This window comes from Seriola dumerili, unplaced genomic scaffold (assembly GCF_002260705.1).
Source record: "Seriola dumerili isolate Sdu_G_001 unplaced genomic scaffold, Sdu_1.0 BDQW01000149.1, whole genome shotgun sequence".
Taxonomy (NCBI): Eukaryota; Metazoa; Chordata; class Actinopteri; order Carangiformes; family Carangidae; genus Seriola; species Seriola dumerili.
In genome coordinates this window covers 18973171-18997858 of record NW_019174404.1, presented here as the reverse complement: position 1 = coordinate 18997858, position 24688 = coordinate 18973171, and the positions used below count along the sequence as shown (strand labels likewise).

Sequence of the window (24688 nt, the reverse complement as noted above, 5' to 3'; positions counted from 1 at the left end):
ACACACACACACACACACACACACACACACCAACTTCTGACTAAGTACTGACAATCAATACTTTTAACAGAAAGAAACACTTTAGTGGTAAAATACATTAAAAAAAAAGCAAAAGCAAGAAGATAAGTACTTACAGATTTAAAGATGTGAGCTGAGGTAGTTGTCATTGAGTCTCTGCTGACACTTTAGATTAAAAAGATGTAATGTATGTATCTTATTGGTAAACTGCAGCAATTAGTAATGTTTTAAGCCCTGATGAACTGACAGTTTCAGCAGATCTCATTCCTGTCTTCTCAGGTGGGGAGAATGGAAACCGAAAGCTGCTTCACCTTACTTGTTTTTGATTCTGGGAACACTGAGTAAACCTGTTCCAGACGACCTGTGGGGTCTGGATGCTTCATAGTGTACAAGTAAATCAGAGATGTATTTGGGCCCAAGACCATTTAGTGCTTTGTAGAAAAGTCGTAGGACTTTAAAATCTATCCTTTTACGCACAGGAAGCCAGTGCAGTGATTTAAGTGCCAGTGTGATGTACTTCACTTTCTTGGTGTTAGTGAGGATTCTGGCAACAACAGTCTGGATGACCTACAGCTGTCTGGTTAGTTTTTTTCTTACTAAGACCTGTGAAGACACCATTACAATAGTCCAGCCTGCTGAAAATAGGCACATTAAATTTTTCTGTATTGAGTTTAGACAGAAATCATTTAATTCCTGCTATGTTTTTAAGATGGTAATAAGCTGATTTTGTAATTATCTTTATGTGTCTGTTGAAATTTAGATCAGAGTCCCTAACTACACCGAGACTTCTGGCTTCATTTGTTGATTTTAGTGTCATGGATTCGAGTGCGTGAATTTATAATCGTTCTTCTTTTGGCGCAAAACAATTATTTCAGTTTTTTCTGTGTTCATTTGTAGAACATTCTTGCATATCTAGTCATTGACATAACCACACGTTGTTCAGTGCACTTCAGACACATTCACCTGGTGTCGCTTATGGACCCATGAGGAACTCCACATGTGATTTTTGTTTGCTCAGATTCATATTTACCAAAAATCTCACCTTCCTGCATAGACTGATTAGACATTTGAAGGTGTTAGAGACACCAGGAATAATATTGTATTGCAGGCATCAGCATATTTTGTGTATTATCTGCTCAATTTGACACTTTTTCATCAATATTTATATAAATAGTCTGTCACAGTTCCATTACCTGCTATATTAAGGGCCTATGAGGAAATAAACCCAGCTAAATTATTTTTAATCAGCATGGGAGTTTCTCAGAGAACAGAATAAATTGTTCTCATCTGTTGCCTGTGCAGTCAGACCTTTACATTTTGGTTGGGGTTTCAGTAAAAGGCTGAAGTTGACGGCTCACATGTCAGTCATTCTCAGGAGAGTGAAAGGCAGCAGGACAGGCTGCGTGATTGATTGCAGTGCTAATGTAAGTTGGACTGGATTACACTGCTGCAGCTCTACAGCAGCACAGAATTGTGGGTATGGTATTTAATGGAGAGAAAGACATTGAAGAGATGTCGGAAAAAGAGTGATGCAAGAGAGAGGTGGAAAGAGAGACAGAGAGATGTATGGAACAATACTGAACGTAAGAGTGAAGAGAGAGGTTGATGGTCATTGATGGATCCAGGCAGATCACTCAGCCGTGAAGGGCTCTGAGCTGCTGATCCGGTGCATTGATGAGGAACCTGTGTGAGGAAATAGGCGAGCGGACGTCAGTGTTTCAAGAATGATGCAGGAGGGTTAATGTTGATGGCAGAGAGAATAACAAGAGACATGAAGTCTGACTTGCTTGTATGACTTATAACAGTAGTTATGTATATGACAAACAGTAAGTTGCAGTATGCCTTTGGGGGAAAACAACAGCTTAGCTTTATTGCATTAGAAATGTGATGTGTGTTCTGTGTTTATTGTATCCATCTCAGTGCACTGTGCACTCTTAAGAGCCTCTTTCAAATCCTCTTGAAACCACCCTCAGTAAGGAGTTCAAATCAGACAGTATTTTTGATAAAACATTTAAGATTGTCAGCTAGAAATGACTTTTAGAGAGCTCCAATGGAATCTTCAGTTAGGTTATCAAGTCAAACCTCATCTAGGGATCCACATCAAAATTAGAGTGACTGGAAGCACAGCTTTTATTATGCTCAGTTTCACACAATATTGAGCCAGAGACAATTGGTTGAATGCCATGCAGTGGAATAGATTGTCATGTTCAAATTGGTCCCTGCTGTCTAAATATAAACTAATATGAGGGACCTTTTGTCATAAGATTGAAAAAGACAAATTGTTTTTGTGTCTGTACATTGTTCCCTTTGTGAACAATAACTGCATCAACTTGAATTTGAGTGTAATCTTAATAAAGCTGAAAGAGAACTGGGATCCTCCACATAAATGAGATGAAGAATTTATGGTGGGTAGGCCCCTCTGGATGACCTTGCGGCCTGGTACTCTGCCAAAAACAACAAACAGGCTTCATTAGCAGAGAGAATGAAGGCTTATGCTGAAACACATTAGTCTGTGACGAGTCCATAAATATAGAATATAAAAGTGACAAATTATTCCCATATTTTTCAGGTCATCAGAAATGCCATTATCATAGTGTTTTTAATGGGATGTTTGGAAGAACATACAAATCATATATTTTACATATTGGTTGAGTAAAATATTACAATTTTCAGTCATAATTAATACAGTCTGAAATGATATGAACATGGTAGTGTCTTATAATTAGAGCCAACATTTTGCTACCAATAATCTGCTAATACATTTCTGTTGAATTAAAGATATTTTGGCATTATTCTATTGCTTAGAATTAACATTTAAAGTTTTTAAGAGGGTTCTAGTAATAATCAGTGAATAAGAACAGAATTTACAACACAATAGAAATGGAAATAGATGACACCAGTCATTTTCTGTTAAATCCAGATATATTTAATTAACTTCACCAACAGCAACGTCTATCAAGCACTAATATAGTATGACTGCTGTGTTAGTGTGAACCCTACTGTACCATTTGTGGATCATCAAGATCCACAAATGGTACATCAGACTGAAAGGACTGAAAGTATTCTGGTAACATATGTGAAAAGCTTCCCTCCTTGACAAAGAGTTTTCCAAAGCTTAAATCTTTCTTAATGTTTTAATTAAGATACTGAGTCACTAAATGAAGCTTTGAACAAGTTATTTGCTAATGGTGTTTCTGTGTTCAATAATTCTTGGTTTTAGCTGGCAAAATGTTTTATTAGTGTTTGCTTTGCCTCATGGGCATGAGATGAGCCTTTTGATTTTGATTTTTTTTACTAGTACAAAGATGTTTGAACTATTGTCCCTTTTTTGTAGTTTGAATTGCATTGAGCAGCTGCACCACATTTTGAATCATTCACCTTTTTCTTTTACTGTTGCTTAATGTGTCAGGGAAGCGTATTTTTAAATTTCTGTGACAAATGTTCTGTCAAACATTTCAAAGGCACCAAGTGACAGATGATGAATTCATTATACTGATCATTTTGGGTACATGGGTCACTGAAAATAAGGGATTATAAAAACTGTTTAAAGCCAAATGCACATCCAAATATAAAACCTGTTGAGCTGCTCTTTATAAAACATTGTCAATGAAGTGACTACAGATACAGAGGACTCAGCAGTGGTTCATAAAGCTCATATGGCCATGGGTCCCACCTCCCTAATGTGATGTGACACGGACATATCCGTGAGAGCTTCAGTGAGCAGAAGCAATACTGTAACTGCAGGGTTGTCGCTACACATCAAATGCATGAGTCAGCACTGGTTCTCAGAGATCGTTTGTGTAAGACGCCCTTTTCCTTTGATGGTAAGTGACAAGCCGAAGGAATTCCACAGGAGAACAAAATGAACAACTGCAGCATTGTCACTGCTCCCAAAGCAGAGCTAACTGAAGCACTGTAGGCACACTGCACCTGGACTGTGCTTCATCATTTTAGGAACCTGCTTCTCCCATCAGCCACTGAAGCTGGCTGCTCATGCATGGAGTTTATTATTGGCCCTGACAGTATTGTTTGTCTCTATGTAAACAACAATTAAAATTTTAGTCAGCTTTGACTGAAACATCCTTCCACTTTTATAAAAGGTAAACTCATACTATAGTTAGTAAATTTTGTCCTCTGGGACCTTATTTTGAAATCAAATGAATAATCATCCTTACTATATAAATAATATAAAGTTGCAGTGAGAATGTTAAATATGTTGACTCCTTACTGAATGTTTGATGAAAATGGGTTTTTGAATTTATTGTTCTGAAGTAATGCAACAACACACATAATATTACATCAGAAGCTAGGTCCACAGCATGTGTAAACTTTGAGAAAGTGATACTTTTTATAATTAAGCAGTATTTAATTATAATGGCTAATGGGCAGCCTTGCACATGCCAGAGAAGAGATATTTGTTAGTTAATATTAGTGATGGCATGTAAAAGGGTTTGATCCAGGTCAAAGGGTTTAGCTGCAGTCTTGATGTGGTTCAGCCCAGTTTGTCTTTTGGACTGATCGATATATTCTGTCTTTGAGGAAATAAAATTCTCTGTAGTTTTAGTCTCAGTAGTCTAGACCCCAAATCTGAATACGAATAGTGACTGTGAGGGAAATGGGTTTTCCACTAAATCAATGTCTGCAGTGATTTGTATGTCATTCAGTTTTTTTTGCCATTGGCTCATTACTGTGGTGCAACTGTATAACAAGATGGAAACCACCTCTGCAGTTATGTGCTCAGTCCGTGAGAAGATTCCGTTCTGAGCATTTCATCCCTCAGGCTTGTAATCTGTTTTGCCTCCCCTATTGCAACATTTCACCTCAATGATGGCAGGCAGGTTTATGGTCAGCCATCACTCTTAAGAACAATAGGATCAAGGGTCAGCCGAGCCCTTCTCTCAGCAAGACCATGCAATATCGCTCTCGAGACGAGCCCTGCTCTTCCTCCACCCTTGCTTATTGGCTGAAATATCTGGTCGCTGTGCCACTTTTGACATGTAATCTACTGCTGGCAGCAGCAGAGAGGGAGCTTGATGATAAATCTTCTCTGAGACGGAGCATGTTTTATGGGTTCCACGTCCTTACTGTTAAACTATGCTTGAGTGTTCCCTCAGCACTGAGGCTGAATATAAAATAGTCCAGCATGGAGGGCAGACTCTGAGGAGAGCCATATGTTTTCTGGTACCCACCAGCTGACTGAAATATGAAGTCTATTGAGCCCAGCAGGGCAAAGTAGGCCGCAGCCGGGACATCAGCTAGTCAGACAGGAGGAAATCCAATTACAAGAAAGAGACATGGTAGTTTATATAGCATACTATTGGCATGTCTGAAAGGACCATCTGTTGTATAAAAGTGGCTCATACTTTCACTTTGTGTCACTAAAGGGCCAATACAGGAATTTAGTATTCAGCAACCAATCCTCAGTTTTAGTATGGGTTATTTTTTCTGTACAAAGACTTTACTAAGGTTCTACAGAGCCACATATGCTTCTGTACAACTGCTTTTTCACAGGCTGGGTATTATTATTCATGACTAGTAATTGACTTTGTGTAAAATTGGTGAAAACCTCCTTTATTAGAATTTAAAACCAAACCAAATGCAAACATATAGATCCACTTATTACAAATGTGACTCATACCTGCTAAACAATTTTTTTGTCCAATTATTTAACTTTTTGAAACCAAAGAGGTAAAAATAAATTGAAGTGCACAACAAACTCAATTTTGACAGCATAAAGAAGTTAATTAAAACACCGCAGGATCAGTTTTTCACTCTGTGGGAAGGCCAGTCTACTCTCTCCTGATAGCAGAAACATTTCAGCATCCACCTCCAAATTTTTCCTTTCGTGCATGAACAATTCTTATGCCAACATTAACCTCCGGGATCTAAACAAGTCTCTCTCAAATATGGGGCGTGTATCAGAAAGACACTGAAGATGAATTGCTTCTTTCTTTTCTGAAAAGAGGTGTTTTTAAACCTTGAAAGCCCTGAAGAGGTTTACGTTTCTCATCATTAAATTCTATGCAAATCATAGGCATGCACGTTTGCAGGCACATATGCGTGCACACACACTTCACACGCTTTAATGATGAGAAAAGACAACAACATCTATATTTTAGCCTTTTTGAGACGCAGGGGTTAAAGTTAGATTCTCTCTAGTCTTGCAAACACACGAGGCAAATTAGAGGGACAGAAAACTGTCAAGCAGTTGTTTGTAATGACAAAGGCTATAGCAAAATAGAAATGTTATTCCTTTCATCTTCCCCCTAGTTACATCAAGTTTTCATGGCAAAGTGTTCTCACTGCCTATTCACAACAAGGTTTTCTTTTTTACTGTGCTACATGTCAGTCACCCTGGCCCAGTTTCATTGCATTTAAATGACAGAGGTTTTATTCTGTTGGGATGTGCAGTGATGGAACACATGGCATTCATGATTGCTATTTACAGGAGTGTTTATATCAGACATGCAAAAATGATTCAGCATGTTTTGAAGTGAGACTATGTAACTTTTGGTGAGCAACAGCGGCCTGTGCAGCCACAAGTGGTGATTAGAAGAGGCTGGCACTTTGAATTCTGATAATCTCCGGTGGTGAAGGGCGCTGGAAGCACTCTACCCTAATCAGCCAACAGCTCATGAAGAGAAAACATGGCTTGTCAATCACTCATGCAACAAACAAAAAAATCATCATCTCAATTCAAACCAGCTCTCCACCCATGACAAATCAGCAAACGGCTAATCTGACTATCGTCACCGAACCCACATGCAAAACTACAGTGTAATTTGTGAAACTTCCACTTTTGCTGAATAAAACTCGAACATTAATTTAGCATTCACCCTCCTAAAATTGGATATTGAATCAAACTGCAGTGACAGAATAATTTTATTCCCACAACAAACTGCCACTTGAACACAGCAACCAATGCTCAGTAGGAGCCAGTGTTAATGATACCGGTCAAGAAAAGTAGATGCCAACTCCGAGTCGGTTTGGAAACCCAGCTGTTGCTTCATTTCCGCCATGTTATTGTTGGACCAAAGGCTGTTCTTGTCTTGTCATTGGTGTCTTTGCTTTTACATTGGAACCTTTTTTCACGCCTCATTGCTTGGGGACACACACAGCGGTACCTCTCAGACGGCACATCTGGTGTCATCTTAGCCTTTTAGAAAAAGTAGGATTTAGCCGCCAAAACTGAAGTGACAGTGGGTTTGGTATATTGCTTTATTGCTTGGAAATTTAACTTTGGTTTTTCATGAGACAGAATGTACTTTTTGCTCATTTAAAAGTTACTTCATTTCCCGTAACTGCTGTTTCCCAGTTCTCTCCCAAAACATTCTGAGAAGTTAACTACATCATTTCCTGCAAATGTGACACTGAGCCCCCATTTCTTTTCTTTAACTCATCAACTCAACTATAATTACCAGTGTAACTAATAATATTTTTGTTCCTTAGAAGAGAAGTGCACTGTTGTAGCTGTTCTTAGAAACCTTATATCTTACATAAATGCATCAAGGATTGGTAGAATCACTTTTTTATCCCCTCACCTCTGTGATGGAAAGAATACTGAACAATGTTATTGTGAAACTCCACTCGAAACATACCAAAACATGTCTATGGGACTGAACAATCTCACTGAAGTCAGTAATTTAATTTGTTTTACCACACAGAACCTTCTGGAGTAGGGTAATGAAATAAAAACCAATCCCCGGTCTATCTATTCCACACAGTTCGTTTCCAATGTCATTACCAAACTCATTGCTTCTACAGTGCTCCCAAAAACTGCTGGTAAAGCAGAGCCTTAAAAAAACACTATATGTACACAGAGAACAACACATGTAATGAAGGGGTTTGAGAAAATCTGTAAATCATCTCATATCATCCAAAAAAAGGTTAAAATTATGGCAGCTGGACTAGGATGTAGATATTTGAAGACTACATGGTAAGAAATAAAATGTTGTAGTGAATGGACCTGCACCAACAGTTTTATACTCTTGTAACTTCTGCCAAGTTGAATCCGATGTGCATGGAAGTACGTGTCCCTAAATATAAATACATGGCACCACGAATATGCTGCCAACAGCAGATGATGTCCCTTTTTTAAAACAAATGTATATTTCTGGAGCACTGTCAACACATTGTCTGTGTGCAGTGACATACAACAATAGTTTTAATTTGGAAGACAAATATTCAGATTACATATGCAGTTACAGCTAAGCTGAATAACAAATAATAATGTATTATGTACGTATGGCTAATTATTTTGTTTGGTTGTCTGTATGTAATCTGATAACTTTACATTAAAGCAATTATTTTTGGCTCTATTGACTTGCACAGAAATATGCAACAGAATGTTGACAGTGGAATGAATAACTATGAATAACATGTACAGTTTGGTTAATAAGGCAATTAAGACAGTGTTGTTGTGGTTAGTGAAGTAAACCAGTGTTGCAAGAAATGGGACCAAACATCAGAATATGTTTTAACACATAAAAAGTTCACAGAGATTTCGGACACAACATGTTTATTTACATTTAACAAACTTTAACCAAAGTGCTTTTGTTGCCTAAACCCAAGCATGTAAGGGTGACTCTCTGGTGTGAGACTAATGCGCTTTATATGCCCTCCATTTACCCCAATTACATCCTGCTCTGCTGCTGTAAGTGCACCAGAGGAAAGCTGACGAAAGCTTTATTTTTACTGTTACCACGGGGACCATAGTATGTGAATGACGGGGGGGAGTCTGCAGTGTTTACCAACACTTGCCTTCATTTAGGCTAAGTCTTGCTAAATACATTTTTTCTCCTCCTCCTAAAATATATTTAGCAGCTTCTACTCCATGATTGCCGTTTTAGGTAGAAGAAACCATAACAGTAACAAAATTTCAAAAAATATTTTGTTTTAATATGTAAACTGATTCAGAATCCTAAAAGATAAAAGAAAGAAATCTTTTGTCATCCCACCTTCACCGCATCATCCCACTACAGTCCCTGGTTCTAAGTTTGCCTATGCAATAATAGGTGATGCACTGTTACCACGGTGCTGAGCTTTATTGTATGCTGCAGGGAGCAACAAGGTCAGAGCCTAGACACCAAAGATAGTGTCTGTAATATCATAAAATCAGTTCCATGTAAGTTGGCTGCTCTGCCACATGAAGTTTTTAATAACAGGTACAGGTCTATCTCTGCAGCACTTGTTGATACTTGTATGCTGTATGTATCATCAAGCAGCAGCCGCTAGTTGCACCAAATTTAATCATGGTACCCACACGAGGTGAGTTTAATGGGCACTGTTTTAGTACACAGCCCTCAAATTAGTGGCTCTAATTTGAACAAATATACTGGTCCTGCTGCCATTAGATTACCTGCACAGATATAATGAACAAAAAAGATTACCCATTCTACGAGACATTTTGTATGACAAGAATAACCCATGACACAAGAATATAACCTAGTACAGACTACTTTACTTGTATCATTGGCTGGTACCCATAAAACACCTTTTAATGTGAAGGTCAACTGTCTGTTGGTTGAAATAGACAAACATTTCATATATTAAAGGTATTTATGGGATTTTGGAGCAGGGGATGTGTACTCCGTTCCACCAACTAGAGATATCCAAATAGCATAGACCTAGCATATGCGCTAAGATATAATCTGTACAGTGGTGCAAGCATATTTTTGGAAAATTGCACTGTGCTGTCCAAATTAAGTGGGCACTGGTTTGGCAAGCTGGAGTGGTCACAAGCAGAGAAGAATCTACTAGAGTGTCACTTCAGTGGCACAGGTTTGGTTTTATCAGTGCAGCACAATTAAATTGCGCAACTCTATAATACAGTTATTTATTAACACCTGTGTTTCAGCCAGTAACTGATAAATGCAAAGTAATTGAGTTGTTGGAGTCAGCCTTTACTCACTGTGATTAAATATATTTTCATTAATGTAATCCTATGAAAAATATAAAGGTCAGAAGGGTTTTGTGCATAAAACACTCACACAGGTAAGCAAAATTTGATTTTGATTCTTGTGAACCTTTATCTCAACAACACTTTGAGGGAAATTCTTCAAATTTGGCACAAACGTTCACTTGCACTCAAAGGTGACCTGATTAGACTTTGGGTCAAAGGACAAGGTCACTGTAACAACGTCTCGTCTGTCCCATTCTTTAAGCTTCAGGGCTGCAAAAGGACTGTCACCGTTCTGTGAAATTGTCTGTTTGGAATCCTGCCTCGTATGACTCCCAGACTGTTTGGGAGGGAGTCTGCCCACTGCACTCAGCAGGGATGACATTCTTTGTGTTCTTTAATGGTGGGTGAATGTGTTTGAGTATGAGTACAATAAAATATCACAGGTGTATGCATCCACACTGATGAAAGTTGAGAAAGACTAAACAAAAAATACCACTTTTACCTTCACCAACAGTATTAATAACAGTAACAACAGAGTTCTGCTGGAATGAGTCCAAAAACCCGGAAATAAGTTAGCATTTGCCCCACCTAAACGCTATGGGTTTTTGGAATGGGTTTTTGGTTAGATGAAAAAGGGTCTGTGGTTAACACAAGCTTAGTCATAACAAGTGGAGGTAGTCATCTGTTGTGCCTAGAGTGCATTGTGAGCATTTGTCTGTGTTAGAAAGACCCATTTTATGCATTTTGTTTTGAATTATGTGTGTAATCTGTAGGATTTTATATTGGGCTAATTGTAAATTTATGTCCTTTGTCATTTCAAATGAGTAGCTACAGACCTGTTTCCAGAGGTTAGTGTCAGAAATATCTTTCTCATTTAGCAGTTGGTAGGTGGATATTGTTATCCATATTGTATATTAGTTTATACTGTATAAGTTTGAAAGAATAGTGGTGGGTGTAGAATATATCATGATCTGTTTTTGGGGTAGTTGGAGTACATTACGTGTTATATTGATTTTATTTTTAATGACATTTCATTTTTATGTATCAGAGAAACACCCCCACATCCCCACTCCTCACCCCATACCTCTGGCCCGGGTCTTTCAATGAGATGAGTTGTCTTGAAATAGATGGTGAAGATGTGTGATTTGTTTTTGTTCCTATGTGTTTAAGTGAAAGAACCTTTGTCTTTAATTTCAGCTACCATCCTAAAGAGTGGATTCAGTGTCGGCTAAAAGTGTTAAAGGAATTAAGCAGGGAGTCCATCTGGTCTAAGAGCTTTATTATTAGGCATTTGTGTAGTTCTGAAAGTGTTAATGGAGCAAATTATCTGTCTGTTTGATCTTTGGATATTTGTGGTACAAGCAGGTTAAACCCTAAACTGCCTGTTTACAACTTTGATGAGAGGATGAAGTGGAACAATGCTTCTGTTAACATACGTTCATGTGCACGTACACAGTCCAGACAATATATGAGTATGATGGCACTCCTCATAGGTGAACATAATTTTAAAACAGATTATGATTATCCAGTCTCTCAGTCCAGGTTTAGTTACAGCTCTGGACTAATGAAAGATCTTTTAAGATGTTTTTTTTGTTTTTTTTCTTAATTCAATCGATCCTCTTGGAGGAAACAAGTCTGGTGTTCTCGGTGGGTGAAAATGGTGTGCTGCAGGTAGCCAGGTGACAGGGTCTGAAAGTTTAGGTAGACATAGTAAATCCGAAAACATTTACTGTTTCCTGAACTCATATAATAACTCATAATATCACTAATAACATGTTCTTCATCCATGCATGTTAGCTTCATAACAGCTACATGACCCAGTCAGGAATATAGATCTGAGTGTTGAATCAATATGCCAGCTTTCATGATATGTCCATGTCGTACGTACCGCATGCTGTCACCAGCCTATCACAGTACCACTGTGTCATCTTATTTAAATTACTAACATTCTTTTGACTATATACATTTTACAAGGAACCCATTATTCACATACTGTCAGCTTTCTTAGCCCTGTACAGATCAGTAATTTAAATGATGTTTTTTTTATGTTTTTTCATACCATGTCATATGTGGAAAAGTTCATTACCATAAGCTAAGGTCATCGCCTCTTTAAAGCTATTTGATTAGCTAAATGTTTAACTTCTGCTGCACTATGTTGCATAAAAGGAAAAACATCCTTTTTAACCATAGAAAATGCACTCTTACTTGAAGTCCTTAGTACTGATACTAATACTTAGTTTAGCCAGCATTCCTCACTAAAACCATATCATATTACATTCACATTGATTTCTGCTTTCCAAACTCTCAAACACCCATTCCCTTGTGCTTCCTATTTAAACATGGAAAACATTTCTTTTGCACAACCCCAGGCCTAAGGTTTTCAAGTAAATACCACTTACACATTCTGTTTTAATACACAGCTAAACATTTGAAGCTCAGTGAAAAAGGTCAGAATAATTTTGAGCCTCAGTATAAAAAAAAACATAAACATACATGGAAAAGCAGTGCAGTTACTACTATATTGCTGAAAGCATTCCATCTGCTTAAAATCCACTAATCTGGTGTCTTTTCCTCTAATGACATGCTTGTGCATGAAGCTTTTCCATACAAAGAAGTCAGTCAGTTACCTAAATGCTGTTAAACAGACTATCAGCACCAGAATCTGGTGATGTGATAATCTAAGACCCATCTGATGTATTTCCTCATTTGACAGCAACAAAGAAATAGTTATTCCTCAAAATTCAACCTACATATGCATCTTTGCATAATGATACACAGAGACCTTAAAAAACAACGAAAGAAACCATTTCTATGAATGTGGATGTTCTTCCATAGGCTGACATTTTCTTCTGGGTATCCAACTCCACTGTAAGCTATGACGTGACCCACACAAGGGGTCACAAGATAAATCTAAGGGGCTGTGACATGAAGCTGTGGAACCAGAAAAAAAGCAGAGGATGATCCTCAGGTTCCTCCTTTCTGGTTCTTCAGCAGATGAGCCAGAAAAAAACACACTTTCTGCTACAGAAAATTGTGCATGCTTGGTAGTAAATTGTTGGTTCATTTTACCTCATCAGGCCTCTAAAAATAAAATGTTTTTGTCGAACATGTAATGATTGCTGTATCTTAACAGGGCGCAAGCCAAAAAGGTTTGTACTGTGCCTTGGTCTTATCCCATATAGGTCTTTCTTTTCCTCAGTACCAGGTGCAACAGTCTAGATTATAACAGTGCTTACATCTCAACAGTGCAGGCCCTTAGGGCTGCCAGCATCTTAGCATTCATCTCCTCTCAGGATGATTAGTGGTCTGTTGTGCCTCCAAGGCTAGTCTACATCAGGAAGAGAACATGGATTCAGAGATTGTTGAGGTGACTACTTTCCTGATGTCCTTCGCTAAAGAAATATTTTTCAAAATCTGATTGTCACCAGGTTGCCAGTGGAGTCATTTAAACTCACTTGTGTTCTTGTTTACTTTGCACTAGAGAGCAGTGCAAACATATTAGCTACAATGTAGATGAGCAATTTATCTTGAAGGGTTTTTATTAAACTTTATATTTTATTATTTAGCACGAGCATACTGTGGATCTGTCCCATGTTCTGGTTGCAGGGAAAATAAGAGCATTATTTTGTGAGTTAAATCACACATCTAACATGTGATGTGGTCTGGTGACATGATGAATTAGTTGGTTAGAAGAGGGTAACTGTTTCCTGTTGTTTTGAGCCATTATCCATTTCCTGTGAGCTCAAAGCTTTAACAGCAGCATTTTTATGTTGCAAAGTGAACATGTTTTAATCACAAGTGCTGTCACTCGATTGGAGCAATTTCCTGTGGCTCTGTAAAGTATGAGGTAGCAAAGTAATTGAATTTGGGTCATAATTAAAAAGTGCAAGGAGCCATGTGATCTTTCCCCCCATGCCTTTCATCTTTGTAATAGCATAGCAGTTTATGTCTGAGAGGAAAAGTTTTCATCACTGAATTTAATAATTTGTAGAGGTCTTCCATGCTTTATGTGCCATGTAAGGTACACCAGAAGCCAAACCAAATTGGATATGCAGTTTAATTTGACAATGACAAGAAAAAAACACAAATGTGTTGACGATCAGTCATGGAGAGAGCTTGCTAGATTAATGACAAGGTTAATATCTGTCTAATGTGGAGATTTACTGCAGTATCCAATCCAGTTTTCTAACTGTAAACAAAATTTAGTTTACATTATTTGTGTGAAGAGAGGGTAGTTTCCATTCCTCTATACAAGCATGGTTCACATGTTTCCATGGTTTTCTGATCCCCCCCAGCCCTGATATTTCCCAACTCACAATTGCAGTGATATTTCAATCAGCACAATATCATTACACAGTGCTGCTCTGAATTTTTCAGAACAGCATTATAGGGGGATAACACATATGATTATAGAACAGTGTGAGGAAACAGACCACAGTCAACAGGAGAGAGTAAGCATGACAGAGAGTATGAAGCAGTGTAACAGACTGTGGCATAGATAATGAATGACACTATAGGAAATTAGATTAGAGGGGCAAATGACTGAGGGAGGGAAAGCAGCTACAGTGATAAATAGCACTAAAAATGGCTGGGATAGCTGTCAACATGTAGTACTTCCCTATCATACATGGTGACTGTAGTGAGGACAGGTTTATTTGTCATATGTACAGCACTATCTTAGCACTGTGGTGTTGTGCTGATGCTTGCACTATTTATTGCATGTGAGCTGGTCTTATGTGAAGATGCTACTTCTGCTGTCATTAAGCCCTTGTCAGCTAAAGCCACATGGTTCCCCGGTGTTTGAGTTTGCATCACTCATCATTTTTCTAGTTTAGAGGTTAGCATACCAGAACAATGAGGCAAACTAATTTATCACCATTTGGTAGCACATAGCTTTATTTTCAGAGAACTAGCTCACTCTTTACCACATAATTTTAGGGTTTGAGAAATTATCCTGCTATTAAGCTGACTAAAACTAATTAATCATCTCCATTACTTACCAAATATGTTGCACAAGTGTTAGCAACAATAGCTAGCAATGTCCATATGCCATAAATAACAGTAGCTTCCCAACTCAAAATAAAGTTTTCATATCCTTTCTAGCATTTCTGTACATTGATAGGGAGAGTATAGGAGCTCCTCTCAGTTGTTTGTCATGGATTAAGCTACATACTGGTGAGCCCAATAGTTAACAATCTTACCCATTGAGCTGTGTTGTGTAATTGATATAGCCTACACTTCAGAAGTGCTACAGCCTCTTGTTGGACTGTGTGCGGATTCACCAAAGGAGTGACAGTATCTCAGCCCAGTTTAGGGTTGTAACTACTGAAGAAACTCATGCTACAGTGAGTTGGGTTTCAAAAAATTGTATGTCAATGCACCCTCCCTGGTGCACTGTCCTGAGTGTGGACTCTTTGACTGCCAGTCAGATAAGCTTATCTGGCAGTAGAGGAGTCAGTATAACCCCATTAAGAGACACTGAAAGGACTATTTTAGAGAAGGGGTTAGTTATCCCGTAACCCCTGTTCTCTGATAACATGAGTTGGGTGTCTCACCAGAGGCATCCACCTTTCACATACTGAGGAAGCGTTGGGCTTATCTTGAATGATGAGTGGCGCTGCATCAATCCCTTTTTTGGGGAAAGCAAGGAGCTCAGCCTTGACAATTGGCTTGGTAATGATGCAGAGGCTTCTAAAGATAATGCTGCGGTGTGAGACACCTCACTCATGTATAAGAGAACAAAGGTTACTAGATAAATAACCTCATGTTGTCTCTGTGTGATTTTAACAGCAGCTGAATGGGAAAGAAAAAAATGAGCAATAAAACTTTGGCCCAGACTGGTCAATCATGCCAGAGATCCCCTTACCCCAGTATGGACACAACCAAGTTGCAATTGTCACTTGAAAAGGTACCAAAGTAAAGCAAGTGAGAAGGATTCACTCATAAGATGTAATGAATTTACAGCCACAACACAAACAAACACACTTATATGGAGCCAGCTGGCCGGTCTAATCAAACAGAATCAAACAGAATGTGACATTTGTTTGTCTTTTGTATCAGTGTTGCCAGCCCACACATGGATGGGCCTACATTAAAACTCCCGCTATTCCAGATGGCAAAACTGCCCCAGTTCTTGAGATTCTTCTGTCTCAGTGGCAGGATTAAGTTTTGTTTTTTTCTAAACCTCAGATACTTTTTAAAGACGTTACTGTAGCCACAAAAATTGTCAAGAGATGTCAGAGTGCAGATAGTCAACTGAAGTAAGCTGTCAAGTCAAGTGAGAATCCTGCTCCACTACTTCACAACACTGAAATCATTTTCTAATCATCAGCTGACGCACAGCATTATATAGAAAAGACATGTTCTGTTTTGAGCCCACACAGGGTTTGGACTCATTTAATTTAGAATTCATATTTTAATTCCCAAAGTTGTGTCAGTACTTCCTCTTAACCCCTATCCACTATAATACATTCCACTCAGACAGTTTATTCATGAGAGGGTGTTTAGCAGTAGATACAAAATATCTCATCTCATTATAGGACCTTGTCAAGCAATGAACATTGGAGCTGATACAATGCTTACTCAAGACATAGATTCTATTAGCAAAACCTAAAACGCTGAAGAAGGATGCTCAGAAGATGGAAATGGAGATTTTATTGTAGACCTGTCATTCTTTTGATGCATTGCCATTATGTTCGGCTAACAGTAAGACATCTAAGTCATCTGTTTCCATCAGTCTTGGCATGGCCTCCCCCATTCCTTTCTTAATTTCTCTTATAAATTCTCTCACAGTTTCTGATGTAAGCCCTTATGGTCAGCCAATATTCCCTCTTCAGTTTGACCTCTATTAATTTGTAGCAGAATTTTGTTCTGGTTTGATTTAAAACTAAGATTGAAGCTTAACATTTCAATCTAATAACCTATTGCAAAATGGTATTTTAACCTTGTTGCTATGTAACACGTTCTCAAGACAAGATACTGTATACAAAGTGAAAAAAGAGTAAAGATGAAAATATGCAATCATCAGTGCAGTATTCTCTCTAAGCTGTGTAGGTTTTTTTGTTCTCACAATGTTCCACTCACTCTCTCAGCCCACATTACGTGTTTGCAAGTATTCAGGCCCTCCAAGTCAGTATTTAGTAGATGCACCTTTGGCAGCAGCTACATGCTGGAATCTCTGTGGATAGGTCTGTATCAGCTTTGCACGTCTTGACACTGAATTTTCCCCAATTTGTCTGTATTTTACTTCCTCAACAATTAAGTTCTGTGTAAACATAGGAGGAGGCAGTGTTAACTACTGTGCAGGAGATGAATTATTTGCAACAGCGCTCATGCAAGTGTTCACCAGTGAGTGCATCTTTGCTTTAATCATCAGTTTTATGTCAGATAACCTGGTCAGTTCACACAAGTTCACATGGTTGACAGCAGACCCTGCATTCAGAAGTGTTTGAAGGAGTGAAATCCAGATCATAATACAGCAAAAGTCCATGTGTACAATAGTTATCAGCAACAGCAGCACACTGTCAACATTATCCCTGTCATTAAATAGAATAGCTGTGCCTCTGTAAAGATGTGTTCAAAAAGCCACCTACTGGAGCTAAATGTCTTACTGAAGAGGTTGGCACATTGCAGGGGGTGTGTCTCCCCATCACCACTGGTAATTACACACTTGGTCTGGGTTCATGGAGAACTTGTATATTTTTAGGGCATGTGAAATTGCCACACTGACACGAATCCCTGGTGGACTCACTTGCATCCCATTTTTTCATCTGGGTTTGTTTATGTGCTTGGGTTTGCTTTCATCCTCTGTAATTTGCTCTTGGCAGATTGTTCATTTTTCAGTCACAGAATAATTTGCTTAGCATAGAAATTCAAGATAGCTGTATTCAGGTGTGACTCATCTGAATATACAATGGCTAATACTTGCCTTGAGTGCAATCCGAAGTTTTAGGCTGTAAAATCATGTAAAAGCCTCACGATTACTGTCGGCTAAACCACCTTTTCCCAGTTTTTGTGTGTTCACTCACTGCTATAATGGAATTGTTTTGTTATTCATTGTCTGTGAGGCACGTGTGTGATGTAGTTTGCTGAGAATGTAGTGTATAGTGGTTGAAAAATTAAGTTTGGAGCAGTGTGAAAAAAAGATCTTTAGAGTTCATTTAACCACTTTGGCTGAACAAACACTGAATTCTGCCAGAAACATGTTCCCAAGTCAAGTCAAGCCTGTATCCCCAGGTAACCTCATCTAAACTATGATTCCAGCTGCATGAGGGCATAACAGATTTTGCTCTCAACAGATAGCATTCAAATGTGTTCTGTTTAGTTTGGGGAAGTGACATTCATTCAGCTGGGCCATGTCAGGCCATTCAATCTAATCTGCACTTCTCTTAGACACATTGGCTTACACCTGTTATGCACTACACCATTTGACAGTCAAAATCAATGTGGCTTAAGTAGATATCCTGATCTAGCAGCAATCACGGCAGCACCACCACCCATCTCCTAACTCCTTAACCCCTGTTGCCTCTATGCATACCGAGTCATACACAGCATGATTTTCAATCAATTTCATCTTTCCCCTATGAAAAAAAACCACTTCAATTTAAAACGGCAGACATGATCGAAACCTATGGCAATGTCTCTTAAGGGGTAAAAATTCCATTACCATGTAAAGGGTTTCCATTTCTGTCCTCCCCTTCCTTTAGTTTTACAGATGCATTCAACTGGTTACTTGGACTTTGGGGATGATTGAAAATCTTTTCCATTTCATGCACTTAGGCTTTGGGATCTGGCTTAAATGGCTTTGTCAATACAACACACTGTATTTTGTTGATACCTTACACATTACAAGTTATTTGTTTTGTCATAGCATCACCAGGTTGTGGTTGTGTTGTGTTTTACAGAGGGCTATTTGGCCAAGACAAGGAGACATTTGAATATTTTTTTTTAAGATTTGTTTGGGCATTTTTTCCTTTAATTGGCAAATAAAAGTGCAAAAAGAGACAAAAAACATAGAGAGAGAGAGAGAGAGAGAGAGAGAGGTGACACATAACAAAGGTCGGAATCAGATTCATTTCTGTACAACATTTCTGTTGCAGTACTTCCTTCAGCTGACCCAAAACAGATTTATTTAACAAGTCTATATGCAATATTTGATCATTACAGGATTTGCAGATTTTCTTTAGTTTTGGTAATCTCTGTCAGAAATTAAGATTTACCGTTTTATTTCACCATTTTTAATATCTGTGTGGTATCATTTATGATCGTTTTGGAGCATTGTGATTATACAGTCATTCAGCATGAATGCCTTGGACAATAAAATTTAACTCCTCTCATGAAGCGCATGGTCTAAAACACATGGAGCATGTGTGTTTAGGGCATGTCCATATCCCCATTTGCTAATTTAATGGCAGAAAAACCTGTTGCTGCACCAGGTGCATGGTTCAAAAGGGTTGTACTTGGTCTCTTAATTAATCATGGGAGTGTTTTGGGTGTAACATTCAACAAACCAATCCCCAATCACCATCTCCCATTCCCTTTTAAAAGCCACACCTGCTTGCACCTTGGAGGATTGCTATTATAATGGCGCAGTGTTTCCCACAGGATTAGATTGTATTTGTGGTGAGTTGATTGTGACTGACCAGTGAACCCAGTCCCGGCACACACACGCAGCAGTTCTGTGTGCCCTGAGGGGCAAGGAAGGGCTGAGTGAATCAATTAACAGCTCTACAAAGAAGCAACAGCACAAATCACACCATCAGATGTTAGAGTTGAATGTTTATTATGAGAATTGTAAATAAATTATTGGTTCATTATGAAACTGGCAAGATTCATTTAGTCTAGGTGATGAATGGGAAACACTGTGGCTTATTTACCAGGTAGTAGGAAAGAATGCCTCTCTGCAGATACTCATTTATGTCCAAGAGACATCCATGATGTCTGGCAGTGTTATGCAATAAAAATAAATAGTAATAATAAACACAATATGCCACAATATGCAAGGTCCGACCTTCTGAGGGCTATGTTGTAATGTTCCACCTGACTCCAAACATATGAAGCTCATTTTCACCACAGACAGCTTGTGCATATCAGGCAGAGTGTACGCACTTTGTGCACGTACTTATGTGCTGTAGGTTCATACTACTGTCTTGACAATGCATCCTTAAAATAACAGTGACATACTGTGCCATTGACCAATATAGCACAATTACTTTCCACTGCCTCAAGATAGCAATGCGCCAACAATGCACCTGACCACACCCTTATTTTAAGACCAACACGCCTATGGGTGCTCAGATGGGTGCAAGTGTATTTGATATTTAAACAATGTGGGCACTGGATGGGAAAATGTCAACTATGTTGGTCTGAAACGAACAAAGACACTTGCGATTCACTTGGTGCCGGGTGTAAGATAGGGCCCATGATGTCAGTGCTGTAAACACAAACAGAGATGAGAACAAATTGGCCAAATGTTGGCTGCTGTGCTTGACGCTGAGAAAACCCTGCCTGTGTTTCATGTGTGTGGTGGCTGTGTTGCTGAACTGCCGTGGCTCGCACGTGTGTGTGTTCACACCAGCTGCATGTCTGCTGCATCACTGCTACTGCCAGCTCTATCTTTCTTCATAGATTTTTCAGGCTACTCGAATGTTGGATTTCTTGTCATTATAAATTAATCTCCGATTTATTTTTGAATATAAGATGTCTATAAAATGCCACTGTCTCCACATGCAGCCACTAAAACGGTTAAAAACTATATTTAGATTTTTTTTCATGTCTTTGTCATGTTCAGATTCAGCCAAGACGGAGACAACTATAGTGAAAGGTGTCAATGTTATGTAATGTTGCTGGTGTGATGTCAATATGACTATAAACATCTATGCCATATCTGTCTAATTTTGCTGGAGATGCGCCACGCGTGAAAAATAGGCAAGACGCCGAATCTCTAGATCATGTTAATCATGTTAATGGCTCTAACCCATTAACATAGGCACTGTAATGAAAACTAAGACGTTCGCAGACGCCACGCACATGCCATGCTGCCAGTGTGTTCCTAGCCCGACTGCACGACTGGCTTCGTTCCACAATGTGCTGTCTGTTCTTCAATGCCCCCATAGCTGAATTCAACTTACCTCTTCTCTTTCACTCTCCTTTTCTTCATATTAGTTTTCTAATTAGTTTACTTATTCAATTTGCAGTCTATAATTGTTTCCTGACTACCGGACAGTGACAAAAAACTAACCAACCCAAACAGCATGTGATGGAAATCACTGAAGCAGGGCCAATGAACACACAAGGAAGACACTTATTTGATGCCCTCATCATTGTCTTTCAGTTGCATGTAAATGAGTTGTAATTAGTGATAGGAACTGAAAAATACACACATTGTTCAAAAGGCAAAACTAACTTTTTTCTCATGAAAGGAAACTGGCTTTTATTTTATTTTTGTATTTGAAGCCATTTTGTATACAGGAAATGCACAATTCAATGTGGGTTATTATTTTTTGAATGACAGTGATTTGTGCTCAACAGCAAACAAGTCAAACAAATGTATAATCTGTTTTGGAATGATTTTTTAATGAATAAAAATTGTCTTTGCACTAATAGTAATTTTAACCACAGGATGTGAGAAACAGAAAGCTTGCAATGTGATGTGTGCTGTGAGGACAGAAGCATGAGAATACACAACTATATACTGTAGGGCAGTTAGAAAGTTGCACTAACCTCACTCTGGTAATGTGTCCAACAAGGTCTTAGGGAAACATTACCACCACGCAACACACTTTTTCTTCATGAATTGCATGTCGTGATGGATGACACTCACAGCTAATGCAAACCAGAACCCAGAAGAAAAACAAACCCTAATGTGGTTAGGACATAAACATCCTACATCCTCACTAACACACACACACATACACTCTAAATTAAAATTAAAAGAGCAACATTAGCCAGAGCAGAGCACTAAGGGAGCATAAATGAATAGCATTATGAAATGAGAATTGTCAATTGGCAGCAAAGATTAGTTGGCCTGAGCTGTTTTTTGTTTTTGTTTTTCTATGGTGAAAAAAACAAAACATTTTCATCATGGGAGAAGCTCTCATCAAACTGGAGTCTGAACAAAGGTCAGGTGATTTTAAATAACGAACAGGCTGTTAGGACACAAAGGACCATAATGAGAATTATTAGCATCCACATTTGGATTAGTCATGTATATCTAATTCCTGCATGAGGAGTCTTTATCATTCATTTTCATTTCATTTATTTATATTTCGGACTGTGCATTGCATGGTATGCTGCTAATTATATTTAAATGTTTGAGTGATATGCTCTGGCAGCTCTGCTCTGATCCACTGCTCAGTTAATCAGTCCTGTGAGCGCCGGCACAAACATAACGTGATAAGACATAAAAATAATTCAGTAGTTCAGGAGACTTGTGTACAATTTTACACTGTGAGTAGATAGAGATCAGGTTTACATTGATCACTTTAGATAGGATGCAGTATAGCTCTGTCCATTTTATTATCAGTACATTGAGCATATTTAATGCGAGGCACAAACTCCTTTGTTTACACTTCTGCACCTCTCGAATTATAGATTTTGCTGATTCCTCATGCGTTTCACATTTGAAAACGGAGCACTTTCATCCCTGTTTATCTGTATTTAACACCACACTGGGTTGTCGCTCATATGCTTCTGTTTATCTTATGCACAAGGAGACAAACATTCCTGTACAGTTACAATCCCATCATCCTCATGCTGAGTACTCATTCAACAGAAAGACCATTTCAGCCCTCAGCTGGGCTGGTGGTGAATTCAGCCACACCATATGTATATTACTCATTTGGCGAATCATTTCAAGGTTATCAAGGAGACAGTGGCAGCCCTTATCTAGGGCTTCATTTCCTTTCTATTATGGGATATGGCAGAGAGCAGGTCCCACACTGCAAAGCTGTTCTGTAACGATGTACTATGGTGCTATAAAATCACTTCCCATCTGGTCAACACCTTCCCTCCACTTTGAGCAAAATCTGGGTGGTGGGACAGGGAGAGAGATGGAGTGAGGGAGGTTTAGTGGAAAGGGACTTGGAAAGGTGAGAGCAGTGAAAGAGGGGATGATAGAGGAAAGCCAATGCAACATTTAAAAAAAAAAAAAAAAAAAAGAAAAACATAAGGGGGGAAGCTGGCAAAGCCACAGTAATGCAAAGCCTGTGGAGTCAGGGCAGAGACATTGGGGAAATCAGAAAAGCTCAGAGCCTGTTTGTGTAGTGGAGGCTTGTGTGTGTGCATGTGTGCATTTATGTTTGCTGTACTCTTACTAGCACAGTTCTCTCCAAACAAAGCACAAAATAAACCCCAAAATAAACACGGGAAGTTTCCCAGTGCACTTGTCATAATCGAAAGGTAGAGACCTTCTGAGATCTGTGAGAATAATGTTATCAGCAGGGGTCTGTGGGTGGTGAAGACCTGTGGTGAAATTGTTCCAATTTGGTGGTCCTAATATTAATCATAATATCACTTAATATCAAAAAATAATATCATTGTGGACATCTTGCAAATACGGGTTACAACAAAACTGAGTACACACGGAACTATGTCATATTGCAATAATTGTACTTTTTTGAGTTGAGTTCAAAGTTGAAATGTAGAGTATATGATTTTATGTACAATTAATAGGTTAGATAGATTACATTGAAAATACAGGCCGCAACCACTAACCTGTGGACACCACAGTGGTCTCAGCTCTGGCCTGGGTTGTGTCTAATACAACATGGCTCCACATGGTAAGGAAATGCCAGATGGTTAGACTTTATGGGAGCATAAACAAAGTCCAAGAGCCATACTACTAATAACAGAAGGTGCAGGGTCTGTCCTCAACAAATGACAGCACACAATTTGCAGTTTATACAACTTTTTATTCAAAAACAGACAGGGAAGTGCTTTTGACTTGGAGCAAGCATTATCTGTGAAAATTGGTGTTTCAGTGACTGATCAGATGCAAAGGACAACCAAAAAGAAAACCATTACACTAAAAACTGCACAAAACCACAAGATTAAACTGAACATGAAAGAAGCCTGATAAATGTTATTTGGATCAGATGGGATACAGCATGTTTGGTGAGGACCTGGTCAGGACTGTAGGCTCTGCATGAGTGCAAATGGTGTAAGTGAGGTGACATTTATAGATGGCACTATGAAGGCAAGGTACAGATACACAACCCTGACAAATTAAAGTATTATAAAATTGCTGCTAACATGTTACAGCACAGTTGTATGTTTAGACATCCAGAAAAAACTTAGCAATTAGCAACATTCTTCCTTAACTATTTTTTTGTACAAACTAACTATCATTGTCTATCTTTTGGTGCTGGACAGGTATGGTACAGTGGATTTGTCTGAGCTTTTTTGCCAATAACAGCTGCAGGAGACAGAATTGATGAGAGCAGTCAAAACGATACAGTCAGTATTAAAACTAAACAATGAGCTAAAAGAGACTAAAAAGCTAAGTACAGAGATGTAGATGTTGGCTGACAATTCACAGTGGGTTGTCACTGTGAGTGAATCCTTTTCCATTAATCATTGTCATTTTATTAAGTTTGAACTTTTTTTTCCCCTTTTCCTGATTTAATGCCAAAATAAATAGCATGGCTAAAATATGACATAGCTCAACTGAGGGCTCAGCAGCTTGAATATTGCAAGTCCTCAGCCAATTTGACTTTGAGTAAGTCAATTCAGTTGTGTTGACAGCAAAGACTTTTATATTGCAGAAATTTG

General features: G+C 38.6%; 2 protein-coding genes across 2 annotated transcripts in view; one reads left to right on the top strand and one right to left on the bottom strand.

Moving 5' to 3' along the window:
• clip4 (CAP-Gly domain containing linker protein family member 4) overlaps window positions 1-24688 on the bottom strand; it is a 174287-nt gene that overhangs the window by 30642 nt on the left and 118957 nt on the right. The gene's annotated exons all lie outside the window — the stretch shown is intronic.
• alk (ALK receptor tyrosine kinase) overlaps window positions 1-24688 on the top strand; it is a 321320-nt gene that overhangs the window by 225783 nt on the left and 70849 nt on the right. The window lies entirely within an intron of this gene.